Below are 6000 nucleotides of genomic sequence, written 5' to 3'. Positions count from 1 at the left end.
TTTATCTACATTGCATGCAAAACTCTGTTCTTTAGAAAAATGATATGCTTTATGACAAGTCATGAAGTCTTTCACTTTGTATTAACATCTGGTCTCAAGTTCAACAAATATTTATTGGTTGCTTATGATACACCAGGGCACTGTTCTGGGTGCAGGAGATAAAGGAGTGAACAAAACTGATAAAGCCGTTTTTTCTTGGTGAGAAGTTTTTCTTCTTACCAATTTAATCTCCTTGCTTGCTATACTTCTATTCTGATTTTCTGTTTCTTCTTGAGTCCATTTCAGTAGTTTGGTCTTTCTAGGAAGTTTTCAAATTCACATAGGTAGATCCTTCCTTCCTTCCTTCCTTCCTTCCTTCCTTCCTTCCTTCCTTCCTTCCTCTCTTTCTTTCTCTCCCTCTCTCTCTTTCTTTCTTTCTCTTTCTTTCTTTCTCTCTCTCCTTCTCTTCTCTTCTCTTCTCTTCTCTTCTCTTCTCTTCTCCTCTCTTTTCTTTTCTTTGACAGACTCTTGCTCTGTCACCCAGGCTAAAGTATAGTGGTGCAGTCTTAACTCACTGCAACCTCCACCTCCTGGTCTCAAGTGATCTTCCCACCTCAGCCTGCCGAGTAGCTGGGACTACATAATTACCTACACTATACTCCTTACAGTCACTTTTGTTTCTTGAAGGTTGGCAGTTATGTCCCCTCTTTCATTCCAAAGTTAGTAATTTGAGTTCTCTCTCTCACTTGGTCAGTCTAGCTGAAGGTCTGTCGTCTTTATTGATATTTAATACTTCCTAAGAACCAACTTTTGGTTTTGCTGATTTTCTCTCTTTTTTTATTCTTTATTTCATTTATTTCCACTCTTAATCCTTATGATTTCCTTCCTTTTCCTTGCTTTGAGTTTATTCTGCTCCTCTTTCTGGTTGCTCAAAGTGGAAGATTAGGTTATACAGTTAAGATCCATTTTACCAATCTCTGTCTTTTGATTGGAATGCTTAGTACCTTTACCTTTAATGTAATTAGTGGTAAGGTAGAATTTATGTCTGCCATTTTGCTGTTTGCTTTCTATGTGTTTTATATCTTGTTTTGTTCTAGTCTTCTGTTACTGTTTTCTTTTGTGCTCTATATTCTCTACTGTATCATTTTAATTTCCTTGTTATTTCTTGTATAACATTTTGAAAAAATCATTTTCTTAATAGTCACCTTGGGGATTACAATTAGCTTCTTAACTTAAAATAATCTAAGTAGTATTAATACTAACTTAATTTCCTTTCTTTTTTTTTCTTTTTTCAAGACAGGGTCTCCCGCTGTTGCTCAGCCTGGAGTACAATGGCACAATCATGGTTCACTGCAGCTTCCATCTTCCAGGCTCAAGTGATCCTCTCACTTCACCCTCCCAAGTAGCTGGGACTACAGGCACGTGCCACCATGCCTGGCTAATATTTATTTATTTATTTATTTATTTATTTATTTTTGTAGAGACGAAGTCCCACTGTGTTGCCCAGGCTGGTCTCAAATTCCTGGGCTCAAGCAATTCTCCCACCCAGGCCTCCCAAAGTGCTGGGATTATAGGCATGAGCTACTGTGCCTTGCCTTAATTTCAATAGCATGCCAAAACTATGCTCCAATATACATCCATTCTGTCCCTCTTATCTTTGTGATATGATTGTCAAACAAATTGTATGTTTATATATTAAAAGCCCATCAACACAGCTCATAACCATTGTTTCATGCAGTTGTGTTTTTAAAAAGAGTGTTCAAACACATTTTTTAATTTTAAAAATTGTCAGCCAGGTGCAGTGGCTAACATCTGTAATCCCAGCACTTTGGGAGGCCAAGGCAGGCGGATCACGAGTTCAGGAGATTGAGACTAATCCTGGCTAACACGGTGAAACCCCGTCTCTACTAAAAATACAAAAAAATTAGCTGGGCTTGGTGGTTGGTGCCTGTAGTCCCAGCTACTCGGGAGGCTGAGGCAGGAAAATGGCATGAACCCAGGAGGTGGAGCTTGCAGTGAGCTGAGATCATGCCACTGCACTCCAGCCTGGGTGACAGAGCGAGACTCTGTCTCTAAAATAAAATAAAATAAAATAAAATAATTTTATACTGTATTTTATACTCAATTATGTAGTTATCAGAATCGGTGCTCTTATTTTCTTTATGTGGATTTAAATTTCTAATGTTCTTTCATTTCAGCCTGAAAGATTCCCTTTGGTAATAGTGCATATCTGCTAGTGATGATTTCATTTACTTTTTGTTTACCTGGAATGCCATAATTTCTCTTTCATTTTTGAAGGATATTTTTCTTTCCTCCCTTTAAATACATCTTCCCACTACCTTCTGACCTCATGATGATGAGACGTCAGCTGTTAATCTTATTGAGGATCCTTTGTGTGTGATGAGTTGTTTTTCTTTTGCTGCTTTCAAAATTTTCTCATCATCCTTGGCTTTCAACAGTTTGACTATTATGTGTCTAGGTCACTACTTCAAGTTTTTTGAGCTCCGTGGATGGCAGATTAATGTTTTTCATAAAGTATGGGAAGCCTTATTTCTTCCAATATTCTTTGTGTCCTTTCTCTCTATCCTTTCCTTCTGGGACTTCTGGGACTTCTGGACTTTAGAAGTGTATGTTGATATACTTCATAGTTTCCCATAAGTCTCTGAGACATTGTCCATTTTCTTCATTCTTTTTTCTTTCTATTTCTCAGCCTGGATAATTTCAATTGAGCTGTCTCCAAGTTCACTCCCTTTTGTTTCTACCAGTTCAAGTATGTTGTTATTGAGCTCCTCTAGAGAATTTTTTCATCTCACTTTTTGTACTTTTCAACTCCAGAGTTTCTATTTTCTAAAACTTCTGTTTATTGCTATTATCTATTTGGTAAGACATCATTCTCACATTTTCCTTTAGTTCTTTAGACATGGTTTCCCTCAGTTCTCTGAACATATTCATAACGGCTGATTTAAAGTCTTTGTTCAGTGAGTCCAATGCCTGGGGTTCCTCAGGAATGGTTTAACTGCTTTTTCCTGCATATAGGCCATAATTTTGGTTTTTTTGGATGTTGTGAATTTTTTTGCTGCGATCTGGACATTTTGAACAATATAATGTGGAAACTCTAGAAATCATATCCCTTCCTCTCCACTGAGGTTTGTTGCTGGTTTAGTGACTTTGCTGGACTAATCTAGCAAGTCTGTATTCTTTGTTGTGTGCAGCCATTAAAGTCTCTGCTTGGATAGTTTAGTGCCCATCTAATGACTGAACGGATATTTTCTTAAATGCTCTGAACCAATAAATCCCCTAGCTTTTGCTGAGAGGCTGTGTGTGCTGGGGCATGCCTTGCACATTTTGGTAGATAGGTTACGATTCTTCCTTAGCCTTTATTTTCTGCTTGCACTGAAACTCAAGGTCAGACAGAGGTGAGAGATTAGAGTCTTCTCAGGTGTTTTCTGGGTGTGTTCACAGTCCTGCACGTACATGCATGTCCTGCATGACATTCTGGATTCCTAGGTATATGTCAGAGCTTTTCAAGGAACTATATGGACCCTCATTGCCCATGTTTTTTTGTTTGTTTGTTTGTTTAACTTTTTTGGTTAGCCTCTTGTTAGTACCAAATGGTTTCACCACCTCAGGTATCTGTGATGTTAAACAATTGCAACTGATTGTTTTCAACAAATACACTGGGGACAGGGCTGTTTGCGCAGAGCAAGTTCTGAACCAGGTCAAATAAAGACACACCCTGAGGATGGAACTTTTCAAGGTGCTTCCAGACAGGTCAAATAATGACAGTTTACTTAGTATGGGGCTTTTGAGAAGATCTAAACCCATTCTGCCCCATCTAGTGGCTGCTTCAAAGCTACTGTAGTTGGAGGCTGTTGGCTTCCCAGGCTACTGTAGAGCTGGAGAGAAGGAGATGAGAATTGGGCAGATCAAAATGCCGTAAAGCTCATCATACTCACCAAGATTCAGTAATTTTTCTTGAATAAATGCTCCTTGGATTGTTGTAAGTGTTTGGTTAATTTCTGGAGTAGGTTTTAACCATTTTTGCCAGTGTGCTCCCTTTTATGGAGAAGCAGATTTTCTACCACTCTCTAGAAGTGCTTCTCCCAGGTTGATTTTTATTGTTTTTGTTTTTGTTTTTTTTGAGACAGAGTCTCGCTCTGTCGCCCAAGCCGGAGTGCAGTGGCCGGATCTCAGTTCACTGCAAGCTCCGCCTCCTGGGTTTACGCCATTCTCCTGCCTCAGCCTCCCGAGTAGCTGGGACTACCAGCGCCCGCCACCTCGCCCGGCTAGTTTTTTGTATTTTTTAGTAGAGACGGGGTTTCACCGTGTTAGCCAGGATGGTCTCGATCTCCTGACCTCGTGATCCGCCCGTCTCAGCCTCCCAAAGTGCTGGGATTACAGGCTTGAGCCACCGCGCCTGGCCTATTTTTATTGTTTATTATCCTGAATAGGTCCCTTATCCTCCAGGTGTCTAAATCTTTGAGCACAGTGTAGTATTTTCATCAAATATCTTACAAGTATTATGACAAGGTAATGCTAAAGGCCAAACATACGTTTGACATGGTGAGTATATAAGAACAGGCCTTGTTGTTTCTTAAAAGTTCTGCTCCAAGGATGTCCTCCCCCAGGGGGGTATATATCCGAAGGGTCAAAAACCTGCCAATTCCTCATTTTATGTGAGAGCTAAAATCTCTGGGTAAATGAAAGTGAAATATGTAGACCTGCTTTCCTACTTAAATGACTGTGAAATCATGTTGGGAACCCAAACCCCAGGAAGATTGTGTTGTTTTAATCTTACATGCTAATTAATTTGAAGATGAAGTGTTTAAATAGAGGTGCAGGAGGGGTGAGCTGTGGAGGGAGGGGGTTAACACTTCTGCCTGGTGGATGCATAGGTGCTTATTATTGGTCCTCTTCATATATACTATATATACACCCACATATATAGTATGCATATATCCAAATAGGCATCCTTTGCTTTGCAGGTTCAGATATGACTGATGTCAGCTATTTAGTTAAATAACACCAGAATCTCAACAATACGGTTGAAATTTTAGTTACTGGATGGGGCATGGTGTCTCATGCCTATAATTGCAGCACTTTGAGTGGCTGAGGTGGGAGGATTGCTTGAGCCTAGGAGTTTGAGATCAGCCTGGGTGACATAGTGAGATCCTGTCTCTTCAAAAAATAAAAATACAAAAATTAGCCAGGCTTAGTGGTGTGTGCCTGTAGTTCCAGCTGCTTGGGAGGCCCAGGTGGGAAGATCGCTTGAGCCTGGGAGGTAGAGGCTCTAGTGAGCCATGACTGTGCCACTGCACTCCAGCTGGGTAACAGCATGAGATCCTGTCTCAAAACAAAACAAAACAAAACAAAACAAAACAAAAACAAAAAAACAAATTTCAGTTATCATGCCATTTTAACTGTGAACGCATATAGTACAATCTTTGCTTCTAGCTGTTTAGTCCCCAAATCCCTATATAAACAATAGATGTCCATAACAACCACTGACCAATCATAGCAGTTCTTTCAAAATCTGTCAGTGATGGGTCATTGCACTGCTAGTTTAGGCACTGGCAGCAAAGCATGCAATAGTGTTGCTTCCTTTTCTCTAAGTGTTAAACTCACACAGCATTGCATAAAAATGGATAATTGAAAGGGAATTGGTCAACAAAAATGAAAGTGCAGCAAAGAAATAAAAAAAAAGATAAAGATGGAATTGAAGTGAAATTCAAATTGAATGCAAATGAAGTACTATAGAAGACATAGACAACTGTGGGAGTGCTGACTTTCCAGAGACTAGATATGCAGTCGGTGAAACTTACTCAAAGCACACTGAATGAGGAAAGCGGCGGTGACAAAAAGAATGAGGATGTCCCAGAGGAAGTGAGGTCCACAAAAAATTTTACATTAAAGGAACTCTGAGACATTGCATGGCATTGGAAGTGCAAAGGATAAAATACTGCGTGTAATCCAAATGTGATGTTTTGCCAAGGCACAGAAAAGGTGTTCTCTTGGTATGTA

Source organism: Papio anubis, chromosome 7 (genome assembly GCF_008728515.1).
Source record: "Papio anubis isolate 15944 chromosome 7, Panubis1.0, whole genome shotgun sequence".
In the NCBI taxonomy this organism is placed as follows: domain Eukaryota; kingdom Metazoa; phylum Chordata; class Mammalia; order Primates; family Cercopithecidae; genus Papio; species Papio anubis.
Note: the sequence above shows the minus strand (reverse complement) of the source record.